The following is a 15,123-nucleotide window of genomic DNA, read 5'->3' as shown; positions in this document are numbered from 1 at the left end:
CAGTGAATCGCATCATTGATATCCTTTCACCTTGAATTTTAATTCCACTACTGAACCTTTCTTTGATTTACATCGTTGCTTCCTCGATGTACAGATTGAAGAGTAGGGGCGAAAGGCTACATCCTTATTTTACGCTCTTTTTAATACGAGCACTTCGATCTTGGTCGTCCACTCTTATTATTCCCTCTTGGCTGTTGTACATATTGCGTATGACGCTTCTCTCCCTATAGCTTACCCCTACTTTTCTCAGAATTCCGAAAATCTTGCACCATTTTACATTGTCGAACGCTTTTTCCAGGTCGACAAATCCTATGAACGTGTTTTGATTTTTCTTTAGTCTAGCTTCCATTATTAACCGCACCGTCAGAATGTTCTCTCGTGCCCTTACCTTTCCTAAAGCCAAACTGATCGTCATCTAGCGCATCCTCAATTTTCTTTTACATTCTTCTGTATATTATTCTTGTAAGCAGCTTCGATGCATGAGCTGTTAAGCTGATTGTGCGATAATTCTCGCACTTGTGAGCTCTTGCCGTCTTCGGAATTGTGTGGCTGATGTTTTTCCGAAAGTCAGATGGTATATCGCCAGACTCATATTTTCTACACACCAACGTGAATAGTCGTTTTGTTGCCACTTCCCCCAATGATTTTAGAAATTCTGATGGAATGTTATCTATCCCTTCTGCCTTATTTGACTGTAAGTCCTCCAAAGCTTTTTTAAATTCTGATTTTAATACTGGATCCCTTCTCTCTTCTAAATCGACTCCTGTTTCTTCTCTATCACATCAAACAAATCTTCCCCCTCATAGAGGCTTTCAACTTATTCTTTCCACCAATCCGCTTTCTCCTGTGCATTTAAGAGTGGATTTCCCGTTGCACTCTTAATGTTATCACCAATGCCTTTAATGTCACAGAAGGTTGTTTTGACTTTCCTGTATGCCGACTCTGTCGTTCCGACAATCATTTCTTTTTCGATGTCTTCACATTTTTCCTGCAGTCATTTCGTCTTAGCTTCCATGCACTTTCTATTTATTTCATTCCTCAGCGACTTGTATTTCTGTATTCCTGAGTTTCCGAGAACATTTTAGTACTTTCTCCTTTCATCGATCAATTGAAGTATTTCTCCTGTTGCCCACAGTTTTTTCGCAGTTACCTACTTGGTACCTATGTTTTCCTTCTCAACTTCTGCGATGGCCCTTTTTAGAGATGTCCATTCCTCTTCAACTGCACTGCCTACTGAGCTATTCCATATCGCTGTATCTATAGGCTTAGAGAACTTCAACCGTATCTCATCATTCCTTAGTATCTCCGTATCCCACTTCTTTGCGTATTGAATCTTCCTGTCTAATGTTTTAAACTCCAGCCTACTCTTCATCACTGCTATATTGTGATCTGAGTCTGCTCCTGGGTACGCCTTACAGTTCAGTATCCGATTTCGGAATCTCTGACTGACCATGATGTAATCAACTGAAATCTTTCAGTATCACCCGGCCTTTTGCAAGTGTACCTCCTCCTCTTGTGATTCTTGAACAGAGGATTCGCTATTACTAGCTGAAACTTGTTACAGATATCATTTAGTCTTTCTCCTGTTTCATTCCATGTCCCAAGCCCACATTCTTTTCTTCTACTCTTTCCCCTACAGCTGTATTCCAGACTTCCATGACTATTAGATTTTCATATCGCTTTACGTACTGCATTACCCTTTCAGTGTCCTCATACACTTTCTCTATCTCTTCATCCTCAGCTTGCGACGTCCGCATATATACCTGAACTATCATTGTCGGTGTTGGATTTCTGTCGATTCTGATAAGAACAACCCGGTCACTGAACTGTTCACAGTACCACACTCTCTGCCCTACCTTCCTGTTCATAACGAATCCTACTCCCGTTATCCATTTTCTGCTGTTGTTGGTGTTACACTATACTCATCTGACCAAAAATCCTTGTCTTCTTTCCACTTCGCTTCACTGACCCCTACTATATCTAGATTGAGCTCTTGCATTTCTCTTTTCAGATGTTCTAGTTTTCCTACCACGCTCATGCTTCTGACACTCCACGCTCCGACTCGTAGAACTTCCGTTGATTATTCAGTCTTTTTCTCATGGTAACGTCCCCCTTGGTAGTCCCCTCCCGGAGATCCGAATGGGAGACTATTCAGGAATCTTTTGCCAATGGAGAGATCATCATGACACTTCTTCAGTTAAAGGTCACATGTTCCGTGGATACACGTTATGTGTCTTTAATGCAGTGGTTTCCATTGCCTTCTGCATCCTCATGCCGCTGATCATTGCTGATTCTTCCGCCTTTAGGGGCAGTCCATAATACCACCTCTCAAAATATGGAAAACAAAGAGCTCACAGGGAAGAGACTTGTTTCATAGCTCTTCAAGCATGCGTTATTAGCCCATGTATACTGGGCTTCTTTGATTAGGATGATTGTTCTTGTCATAACCCTGAACACTGATCATTGCTAGTGGTATACCCTGTCCGTATGAAGAAAATTGAAGAAGGCTAGTTCGTCAGGATCCCATTGAGAAAATAATAAAGGATGTCAAAGAAAAATTTGGAGAAGGAATTAAACATCGGGGAGAAGAAATGAAAGCTTTGGCGTTTGCCGATGACATTGCAATTCTGTCAGGGACAGAAAAGGACTTGGAAGCGGAGTTAAATGGAATAGTCAGTCTCTTGAGAGGAGGATATAAGATAAACATTAACAAAAGCAAAATAAGGATAATGCAATGTTATCGAATTGGATCAGGCGATGTTAAGGGAATTAGATTAGGGAATGAGCACATAAAGTAGTAGACGAGTTTGCTATTTAGGCAGGAAAATAACGGATGATAATCGAAAGACATGACATGTAAACTCTAGAAGCAATGACAAGAAAACGATTCTGAAGAAGAGAAATTTGTTAACATCGAATATAGATTCAAGTATCAGGAATATTTCCTGAAGGTTTTTACCTGGAGTGTAGCCTTTTATGGAAGTGAAACGTGGGCGTATAGCAGTTTAGTCGAGAAAAGAAGGTTTTGAAATGTGGTGCTACATAAGAATGCTGAAGATTAGATCAAGTAACGAAACAGGAGGTACTCAATGGAATTGGGGAGATAAGGAATTTATGGCTTACCTTGACTAATGGGTTGATATGACACATTCTGAGACATCAAGGAATCGTTGATTTAATATTGGAGGAATGTGTGTGTGTGTGTAGCGGTGGGGAGTGGAAGGGGTAAAAATTACAGAGGGAAACCAAGAGACTAGTAAGTGAACAGGTTCAAATGGACGTGGGATGCAGAAATTATTCGGATATGAACAAGACTGCACAGGATAGAACAGCGTGGAGGGTTGCATCATACCAGTCTTGGAACACAATTCCACAACAACCACAGTAACATGTTCTTATTGGATCGCAGAATGGAATCCGCGCTGTGTTGGTTCTCCTGTCTTGGTTAAACGAAATCGTGTCTTTGTTTCCTGTAGTCTATTCAAAATTACTTTAAGATTGACAGCCATGACAGAAGTCGCGCGCGCGCGGGCGTGTGTGTGTGTGTGTGTGTGTGAGAGAGAGAGAGAGAGAGAGAGAGAGAGAGAGAGAGAGAGAGAGGAAGAGGGAGAGGCAGAGGGAGAGGGAGAGGGAGAGGGAGAGAGGGAGCGGGGGGGGGGGGTGCCCACGCAGGATGCACGTACTACATTCTGCAGTACCTGTAGCCACACCAACCGCTCCAAGTTCCAAACATTCAACCCACCATCACAACACTTCCCGCTTGCACTGTGAGTTTCAAGCAGCTTTTTCCTCTGTGTGATTGTTGCACCCTGTGATTTCGTTGGTGTCCTTTTTACTGTTGCAGTAGGTGTTATTTTATTTGTTGTCACTGATATTTGTTGTGTGTTGCTGAAATGTGCCAGAAAGAGTGAGCTAGTGAGAAATTCCACGTTCAGAGAGAAATGATTTGCTTGTTACCCTCGTATTTTGAGACTGAAAAACTTAATAGTGGTCCTCTGCTGTCCGTTAACAATGTAATCGATAGAGATGTTGCATCTCAGAACGTAAACGAAAACACTACTGTGAAGATTGAGAAGGAAGTATTCGCGAAATAAAAGGGAAAGTGGAAAAATGTCGAAGCTTGAAACTCTTGGGGAAAAACATTCTATGGATAAGCTGATTACGAATAGAGATTCATTTACTGAGGGTGCTATTCCTCGTTATGTTCATGATTATTATCGTAAAATCCTGCAGTCAACAAGTCACTGGACACCCCAAGAAATCAGGTCTTTTCAAGCAGTCGCGCGCGCGCACCCGCTTTCGTTTTATTAAATAACAGCAGTGACAGTTACAGTGACACTTCAAACATATGTCATAGCGTCGTGAGTGACGTCAGCGGAGTTTTCCCGTTATCACCACAGAAATGAAGTACAGGCTGATTCAGCTGCTTGGTAGCACTGCGCAGTAAGTACCTACGTAACAAAATTATATTTATATAACACTGACATATTAATAAGAAGGGGTTATCAGCAACCAACTCCAGATGAAGTTGGTATCAGGAATTCAGTCGTGTCACACAAATTAAATATTATTGTTTACAATATAACTGCAGCAATACTGGAGCAATGTTTGTTACAGTGCATTTTGTCCTTTTCCGAGTACTAGTTGGGCTATTCAAGATGCGTTTTCCCACCGAAATGAAATATTTGTTGTTTAGAAATAAGTAGGTGAATCAGAAAAATTAATAACAGGTTTACTCTAAGCCTAGCGATCCGCTTCTCGTAACAAAACTATACGGTGACCACTTAGTACTTGACGCGTGGACTGACCATAGTGCTTCATATTTAACTGAAATTATCTCACTGTAGAAAACTCTGAAAGAGTTCCGTTTGGGAACAAATGAAAATTTGATGTATTCGTAAGATTTGACTTGCTTAAGGTGTTCCTTTAACTTCAATAACAAAAAAAGTTTTGTGCATTTCGTAAACGTCGTCACGAAATTCATATTCGTAAACTTTCTGTACATCATCCTATATAATTTGTTGCCGCAAGTAAAACTGAAAAGAAAGCATAGTGCAACCCCTCCTGAGAATATAGATACTAGACTAATTTTTATGAAGCAAGTAGTTTGCGAGGTTGAGCGAGTTGAATGAAATGTAAGACTACGCGTGTGTTCCGTGCCGGAAGTAGCAACTCTGCTCTCTGTCGCCACGTGCTCCTGCCTAACAGTCAACTCGTAAAGCAATTTTGAGTAGACTACAGACAGAGTTGACGGAATGCCAAGAACAGTTACGCGACGAGACCGGGAAGGGAGCCAGGAAGAAACGAGGAAAGGGCCCGCGGTATACTGCGGAAGGGCGTTCATTTGGGACCGCTGCGAACAGAGGACGGAGTCGGCGAGTAGGCGCGTGCTGCCGTCGGTCCGTCTCTGCGGAAACAAAAGGTTCCGCCCCCGCTCTCCGCCCCCACCTCCCACCCTCCGAATCTTGTTCTCACCCCGCCTCCAGCCGCACAACAAGTGGCTGTCGAAAAGGTCATCGTACAAAGCCGCGCAAAATAAAGGAGGGCACCCACTCCTCGAGGTCCGACGCCATTGTAGGAGTAGAGTGGGCGACCAGCGCGCGGCTGAAGAATTGGCGGGGGCGGCGGAGGTTAAAGAAGAGGGATGGATATTGCGTGGCGCCGTACATAACTTCTGCCACTGGCAGCGATAGTCCTCGGGCTGTCTGGAAGCGGAGGAGGCAGGGTGAGAGGAAGAAAGAGCAGAGGGGCTGAAAAGGAAATGAGACCGTACCTAGTGGGTCCGACGCTCAGCTGACCCACTCTTGAGGAGCTGTCGACAGCCAGGTTCCGGCCCACCGGCTCCCTAATTGGCGGCCCCGCCGTGGAGTACCATCGACGCGGTCGTGAAGTCAATTCCGGGACAATAATCCCCCAAGTCGTCGGGCCGGAGCGGTATTAAGAACAGCCCGCCGCGCCACTTGGACTTGGGGCAGAGTTGTAGGTGTGAAATGGCGCTCCGGTGTTCTCGGCCGAGATTTAATTGCTGTGCGCCGCAGAACGAGCTATTGCCGGGTCGAGGAGCTTTCAAATTCGGTCTACCATTAACGTTTATACACGAATTGAGATCCCGCATCGTAATCACAAGTTCTCGCAGTAAAACAGGGCACAGTCATCAAAATGACGTGAAGTGTTCTATGTATAAAAAATGAGAACGGAAATATGGTTGTCACGGTACCCCAAGAATGTACAGCGAAAAACGTGGACAGTGCAACCAATCATGGGGAGAAAAGCAAAGTTATTGGTTGCATTGATGGATGTGTGGGTGGATTAATGATTAGTGGCGCTCAGTGTCTTGGTCTTTAGACTAGACTTTTACATAAAATAATAAAAGTGTGGCTTTTCTTCTTTTATGTCTTTAAAAATATATGCAGTGATCACTTTATGACATAAATAAGAAAATTAATACTTATCGAAATACATGTACCACGAGAACAAGACCACTGAAGGATAAAGCGAGAAGAGAAACCGAAACTAAATATTATATTCATGGCTGTACACACAGTGGTATACGGACCAGAAATATAAACATTGATATCAAAAGACCTGAGACAACTTGAAACATGAGAAACGAAGTTCCTTATATCAATGAAAGGCTGCATCAGAGAAGAAGAAATAAGAAATGAAAAAATAAGGAAAGAACTGGGAGTAAAGCCATTAACTGAAAAATAGAGATGGGACGAAACGAATCGTTTTCGCTTTAGTAGCCAAGGCCACGTTCAGTACTAGTTGACCGATTTCAACAGTTAAGACTGACTTTTTCTGATCTTTAAAAAAACTTGCTGTTATACGTCCTGTTGCATTATGACTGTATCACACATGCCATGCTGACATCATAATGGATAGTATGTAGCACATTCCACACACATTTGTTGAATTTAAACGCAGGTTTTGCCACAAAGGAATACAACACAGTTAACAAGCAGTAGTGGACTGAAACGTGTTTGGACATCCCTAGCTTACACGATGTCCTTTCTAACTATATTGTGTTTATTTGTGACAAAACTGTTTTTATTTTTAACAAACCCGTATGGCATGTGCTACTATAATGTCAACAAAAAATGGTTCAAATGGCTCTGAGCACTATGCGACTTCTGAGGTCATCAGTAGCCTAGAACTTAGAACTAAATAAACCTAACTAACCTAAAGACATCACACACATCTATGCCCGAGGCAGGATTCGAACCTGCGACCGTAGCGTAATGTCAACATGGCTTTTGCGATATCATGATAACGGAACAGAACGTATAACAACGACTTTCTGAAGATCAGAAGATAACGGTACTACCTGTTGAAAGCGATCATCGGGAATAAACAGTACTAAATGCGATCTTGGCTATTTAAATTTCACCAAAAGATAAGTAAACCAATGCAAGCACATTGGGAAGAGCTTTTAGGTCGTCTCAGAGAACTCCTCGATAAGCGATGGAATACAGTCTTATTGAAAGAGACAATATGGGTCGGCTGAGGAACAGATGGTGAGGCTGGAACAAGAGAGAGGGCCTAATGCAGGATTTGCAGAAGAAGAAGAAGAAGAAGTAAATAACGTCATTCTCTAACATTTATGCGGTAGTGCCGCCACTATTTTTAGAGACTGTGTAGTAGCATACCCCTACAGCACTGTAGAAGCCATAGACTGTAGGAGAGCGCAGTACATCGGCATGCTGGAGCACCAAGGCTGTTTGCGCATTGCGAGACAGACAAGATCTGACACTGTGAATCTACCAGCACAGCAGTCGAACAGGGGTCTTACAGAACGGTCCAAGTGGTTTCTCCACGGGTGGGCCGCATGAATGTTGGCAGGAACGTCACTGGAAGAGGCGCATTGGCATAACAAATGAGCCGCTACCGGCTGTGACTTCTTGGCAGAGATATTCACAGCCTGGCAGACCTGCAACGACGAGGCTCTGCGCCAGGCATAGCCATACGATGCGTCAGCAACCAGTTAGCACGGGATCATCATCCTCTATCAGCAAGCCATTGCTGCCTCTCCACTGGTAAGCCATTTATAGGTTCACTCCAGTAGCACCTCGACTTCTGCTCAGGGGCCAGCGGACCAAGACCGTGGAGGTACAACCGCCTTCCCTTCTACACTGGTGAGTGCGCCATAGGCCGAGTAGAAGTGGGACTTCCCACTGGGAGGATGTCTGTAAGTGTTGCGATCCACTTCTGCGTTGCTAACACATTTTGCACGCAGTGTGGCACATCAACTGAGTCGCTTGCTCTAGCTGGATGTTTACGCCAGCATTCTGGGGCTGATAGAGTACGTCAGGTCGCTCCAACTCGCCACCGGCCATCAACACGCCACACGCGCATACCGCGCCACGCGCCCAAAAGAGCTTAGCCTTCCCACCGCGGCGTCGGAGTGTCGCTGCAATGGTTGTAATACAGTGAGTGACTTGTTAATCTTGTTTTACTAAGATGGCACCAGCTTGCATCCTCGCCATGACCCATCACCCCCTGCAAGCCCTGCACGGGAATGGGCCCATTTGCCCTGGACAACTTCTATACTATTGTAAGTTCGACAAGCGTACGCTGATCAGCCAAAACATTATGACCACTGCCCGCTGTGACGTTCGATGCCGCCTGGTGGCGTTATATGCATGTGACGCGGTAACAAATGTACGTAAGCGGAGCAAACACGGACGGTGATCACACTAGCGAAGGTACTGTATAGGCAACAAATGAGGAACTCCATTAAGATAAGCGACTTTGACAAAGGGCAGTTATTAATACACGGAGCCTATGAACGAGAAACTCGAAACGGTGAAGCTGGTCGAAAGTTCACGTACTACTGCCCAGGGGCCTATTCTTGAGTACTGCTCGAGCGTTTGGGGTCCCTATCTGGTCGGATTGAGGGAGGACATAGAAGCAATTCAGAGGCGGGCTGCTAGATTTGTTACTGGTAGGTTTGATCATCACGCGAGTGTTACGGAAATGCTTCAGGAACTCGGGTGGGAGTCTCTAGAGGAAAGGAGGCGTACTTTTCGTGAATCGCTACTGAGGAAATTTAGAGAACCAGCATTTGAGGCTGACTGCAGTACAATTTTACTGCCGCCAACTTACATTTCGCGGAAAGACCACAAAGATAAGATCATAGAGATTAGGGCTCGTACAGAGGCGTATAGGCAGTCCTTTTTGCCTCGTTTGGGAGTGGAACAGGGAGAGGCTAGTTGTGGAACGAGGTACACTTCGACACGCACCGTATGGTGAATTGCGGAGTATGTATGTAGATGTAGATGTAGATGTACTGGCGTGAACATCTACGGGAAGAGGTAGAAGGGCAGTGGACCTATCATGAGACGGTACGACTATTTACAGAACGTGGGGTTGGGGGGCTTGTCTGCCCTGTATAGTAGGATTTGTGGCATCTCTGCCGAAAGAGCACAATTCTGGTGCACGCACAAGTGTTTCAGACCACACCGTTCATCGTACGTTGTTAAACGCGGTGCTCCGCAACAGATCTCCCCTACGTGTTAACATGTTGATCCAACGACATCATGAATTACTGTTGCAGTGGGCACGGGTCCATCGGGATTCGACCTCCGACCAATGGAAACGTGTCGATCTTCGGGCGAATCACACTTTTGCTACACTAGGTCGATGGTCGTCTCCACAAACGCCGTCATCGAGGTGAACGGCGACTCGAAACGTGCAGCGCGCCACGGACGCAGACTGGTGGGAGCAGTATTATGTTGTTGGAGACACAAACTAACAGTTGCGAAACACCTGCATCTCTTCATACTTTATGGCTCAAATGGCTCTGAGCACTATGGGACTCAACTGCTGTGGTCATAAGTCCCCTAGAACTTAGAACTACTTAAACCTAACTAACCTAAGGACAGCACACAACACCCAGCCATCACGAGGCAGAGAAAATCCCTGACCCCGCCGGGAATCGAACCCGGGAACCCGGGCGTGGGAAGCGAGAACGCTACCGCACGACCACGAGATGCGGGCATACTTTATGTCTTCCCCGACAGCTATGTCACGTTTCAGCAGTATAACTTCATAACTGTACGTGTCTCGGAGTTAGCCGAGCGGTCTAGGGCGCTGCAGTCATGGACTGTGCGGCTGGTCCCGGCGGAGGTTCGAGTCCTCCCTCGGGCATGGGTGTGTGTGTTTGTCCTTAGGATAATTTAGGTTCAAATGGCTCTGAGCACTATGGGACTCAACTGCTGAGGTCATTAGTCCCCTAGAACTTAGAACTAGTTAAACCTAACTAACCTAAGGACTTCACAAACATCCATGCCCGAGGCAGGATAATTTAGGTTGAGTAGTGTGTAAGCTTAGGGACTGATGACCTTAGCAGTTGAGTCCCATAAGATTTCTTTTTTTTTTTGTCTCTCGGAGCCAGAACCGTGCTGCAGTGGTTTGAGGAGCGTTATAGTGAACTCACGTTGATGTCTCGGCGATCAAATTCGCCTGACGTTAACCCTATGGAAACCATTTGTGTCGCTTTCTTTAAAGTCAGTATCGCCATTAGACTTTGTTTTTTATTTGCAGTTTTACATTTACACGATCATGATTTCGGCTTTAAAGTGCCATTGTCAAGTGTTTTAATGTTATACAGTGCCTAAGATGGCATACTGTCGTATTTCAAATACATTATTAGACACATATTCTAAGAATCAATATTTCTGGTAAATACGACAGTATGCCATCTTAGGCATTGTATAAAATTAAAACACTTGATAATGGCACTTTAAAGCCGAAATCATGATCGTGTAAATGTAACACTGCAAAAAAAGTCTAATGGCGATACTGACTTTAAAGAAATATATTACGACTGTGGCCCCACATTATGAAAAAAATATTATTTGTGTCGCTATCGGGCGCCATCACCGCGTACGCAAATCAGCGGCCCTCTATTTACACGAATTACGTGACCCGTCTGTAGGAATCTAATGCCACATACTTCCACAAACCTACCAACAACCTTTGGAACTTTGATATGCAGAATCAGTGATTTACTTCGTTCCAAAGACGGACAAACAAGCTTTTACGCAGTTGGTCATAATGTTTTGGCCCATCAGTCTACATCCATATACGTTCCTTCCCATATACGACGGCTATTCGGAAAGTAGCGTCGGATTTTTTTGAAAACATAAACCATCACCGTGTTTTTCAAAATACCGTTTTTATTTAATTCCTTATGTGTCTCTATATAGTTTCCCTATTTCTTTAAACGTGTCACAACGTTCTACAAGCTTTCGTATCTTAAAGCATGAGCGTCTGTCGCCTGAGAAAATAACAACGGCTTCCAACTAATTTTCAGTAAATTAATTTCCAAACGGCTTGTTTAGTAGGTTCCATGTCACAGCCACCCCACCCTCTCACATTCCCCGTCTTTCAGCTATGGAATCGATCCACATCCACAAAATTAACGTTAAACCCTGCAAATAATATCAAACCGATACCCTTACATCGAGAGCACATTTATATTTCGATTAATGTGCACAGTTACTCTTTCAAACTAATCGCCGCGGAACATTAATTTGGCGACTCACGTAATTCCGATAGACACAGACAAAGTCGGCCGAAGTAATTAATGATTCATGGGCAATAATCTCAAACGGAGACCGACAGGGTGACTAGGCGAAGGGGTGGGGGGGGGGGGGCGGCAATGCCACAGGCGGATACTAAAGCACTGAGACATTAAACCATTAATATAAAATTTTGTGGAAGGTGACTGCATCGTCTCGTTAACTTTCCCGCGCATACATAGCTGCACTGCACGTATCGAGTTTGATCGTAATTAATCACTGTGTGACGTAGAGCGGAACTTGTGCTGAGGATTACCGCTCTATCGCTCCCTTTTTAGGCACAAATCAACAGCGGCAGCCACCATCAGTCATCCGACAGCTGCAGATCCGCGGTTCCATCTGTTGAGCGACAGCCGTTTGTCACTACAACGCCGGTGATAACACTAGCCACTGGTAGACACTCAGCACACTTAATGCAACGCACGACGTCTATATTTAATGCGACACCATCTCCCTCTACAAATGATCCGTAACGAATCGTTCAAAGTCAACTCGTGGATTGATTTCTGCGTCTTAGTTCTATTCCATGTAAATCCTAACTAGCAACGTAAAGCTACTTATAAATACACCGATTAGCCCAGACGTTATGATCGCTGCCCACACGGCAGTATCCTTCTGATTCTGCATATAAAAACAGATATAAAAAGAAAGATTTGTTGAAAGAAGGTTCGGGTAAAACTGGTGTACCGCTTGTGGAGCTTGAAAGGAAATGGACTAGTGTGAAAACACAGTACAATGGTGAGCATTGTCAAAAGGTCAAACCAAAAGTGCGTCGGGGACAACTGAGATCTACGTTCCGAAATGGATATTTTACGAGCATATGATGCGAAGAAGCCAGGGAGAAAAATATTTACAATAGTAAGTGCCGCGCGGGATTAGTCGAGCGGTCTTAGGCGCTGCAGTCATGGACTGTGCGGCTGGTCCCGGTGGAGGTTCGAGTCCTCCCTCGGTCGTGGGTGTGCGTGTTTGTCGTTAGGATAATTTAGGTTAAGTAGTGCGTAAGCTTAGGGACTCATGACCTTAGCAGTTAAGTCCCATAAGATTTCACACACAACACAATACAATCGTAAGTAAAACGTCATTCACTAGCGTAACTGAAGCTGTAAGACTTTTGGTCGTAAATTTTGTAATTACATTCGTATTTTCACCGGAAATTTATTTATTTCTCTTGTAATCTCTTTTTGCCAACATCTGATACGAAGTAATTTGCAAATTAATGGCTTAAGTTGGTAATAACCAAAGATATAAGGGTTTTGGCCAGAAGTCTTTAACTGCATTTGTCTCTTCACTGCCGGCCACGGTGGTCTAGTGGTTCTAGGTGCTCAGTCCGGAACCGCGCGACTGCTACTGTCGCAGGTTCGAATCCTGCCTCGGGCATGGATGTGTGTGATGTTCTTACGTTAGTTAGGTTTAAGTAGTTCTAAGTTCTAGGGGACTGATGACCACAGCAGTAAAGTCCCATAGTGCTCAGAGCCATTTGAACCATTTGTCTCTTCACTCGATATTTACTTATTCATATTTCTCTTGCCACTTCACTTTACCAACATCCGATACAAAGTAGATTGCAAATTCATCCCACATATTCTTTGCATTTCTTCCTGCGTTGCCTCTCTTTCTCTGAAGACATTTGTTTGCGGAGGCATCCTCCAACTGCCATCCGAAAGCCTGCCTGTGTCTGAATCTTCCACATCAAACCTGCCAGGTACTGACTAAACGGTGGCACTTCTTTATTTCTTCTAAGAAAATTGTGCAAAGACAGTTTCAGAAGTCACTAATGTTGCTTTTTACGGACTTAAGTGCATAGTTGCTGTAAGACACCGCTTACAATACTCCAAAAAGTTCTCCAAAATTCTTCTAGCGCGAAGTAGTCGGTAATTAAACATTCTTTCCTGACTGTCTTTCTCTTGCCATCCTGCATATGGTTTCATCATGTACTCCGAAAGAGCAAAAGCATCATCTCCCACCGTAACAAATGGAAAATTTCACATTCAGAACCCATTTCCGTTCCTTTTCTGTAACAAAAAATAAAAACACCGAAAGTGTATTTACAAGAGTCTGAAACTGCTGTCATCATTTTTCAACAGTCGTCAGCGGTTGTATGTTTGCCAGACTCACAACGCTTGCAAGTTTGTCAAACTCACAACAGTTGTAAGCTTTTGTTTGTTCGAGTTGGTTTTCGGTGTGAAGGTACCTTAAGAACAACTGACACCAATTGTATCTGGCGCGCCGCTTGAATTTGCCTGCGCAACGGCGTGATTATTTAACTTCAGTCCTAATTAACTCGGAAACGGCGCAATGTATCGAATTTTTTTCTGAACAGTTATTTCTCAGCAAAACCTTGCAACATCCTTACAAGCATTACAGTCTGTTTCTGAATACCCTACATGAGTGAAACAGAGAGGAAGGTGGAATCTTTCTACGATACGGATCGCAATTTGGGAAATTCACGGACGTACGCGACTCTGACAGAAGAACAACTGCTGTAGCGCAGCCCCTGCAAAAAAGCGTCTCCGAAAAGAAACTGGTCGGCAGCAATTACCTCCAGAAATGAGATCCAGAAGGCATTCGAGGTGTTACCAGAGTACTGACCCAAACGTTGAAACTCTGCAAACAATTATGCTCTCTCTCTCCCCCGCCCCCTACCCTTTCTCTCTTTTCATTGCCTACCCACACCACTATGAAAGGAGGTCATTAGTGTGACACGAGAGACATGGTAAACGATAAAACTCTAAACAATTAAAAACAGACTGGCCTGGTTATCCTAAAGTTTCTCAGCTACACTTTCAGTGAAATTAGTACTTGTAATCCTTGAAAATGTAAGGAAAACATTAATGTTTCCACATTCCCAGTAGTTCAAAAAATGGTTCAAATGGCTCTGAGCACTATGGGACTCAACTGCTGTGGTCATCAGTCCCCTAGAACTTAGAACTACTTAAACCTAAGGACATCACACACATCCATGCCCGAGGCAGGATTCGAACCTGCGACCGTAGCAGTCGCACGGTTCCGGACTGCGCGCCTAGAACCGCGAGACCACCGCGGCCGGCTTCCCAGTAGTTCCAACATATCTATCCAAAAGACGGAAGGTGTCTGAAAACCATTTATGACATATAGAAAATGTTCAGGTAAGCCTGAAATGCGTGAAACACTTTTTCCCTACGTTTTAATAACTGAAACTGTATGAAGTTACAACCATTTCCATTCACGCCAAAGGATACCTAAAGTATCACTGAATTCTGAGCATTTCAGCACACTTAGAGCAAGGCATTAACGTTTCTCTACTCCACATATCCACAGACAAGAGTTTCCCACATCAACAATTATTACTCATTACTCACTGCGATGTTACTGTTCCGGTAAAATTATATGTAAGATACAGAATGCAACAGCAGCCATTTTTCTACGCTGTCAGATAAACGTCAACTCTTGTAAACAATTTCGACGCACTATTCACTCCAAATGACATTTTCGTCAACTGATTCTAGTTAAGTTTATTGTCCACTACTTCAGCTTCCGGTCTGAAACCATTATAAAGTGC

Source organism: Schistocerca nitens, chromosome 9 (assembly GCF_023898315.1).
Source record: "Schistocerca nitens isolate TAMUIC-IGC-003100 chromosome 9, iqSchNite1.1, whole genome shotgun sequence".
Classification (NCBI taxonomy): domain Eukaryota; kingdom Metazoa; phylum Arthropoda; class Insecta; order Orthoptera; family Acrididae; genus Schistocerca; species Schistocerca nitens.
This window is presented reverse-complemented; position numbering follows the sequence as displayed.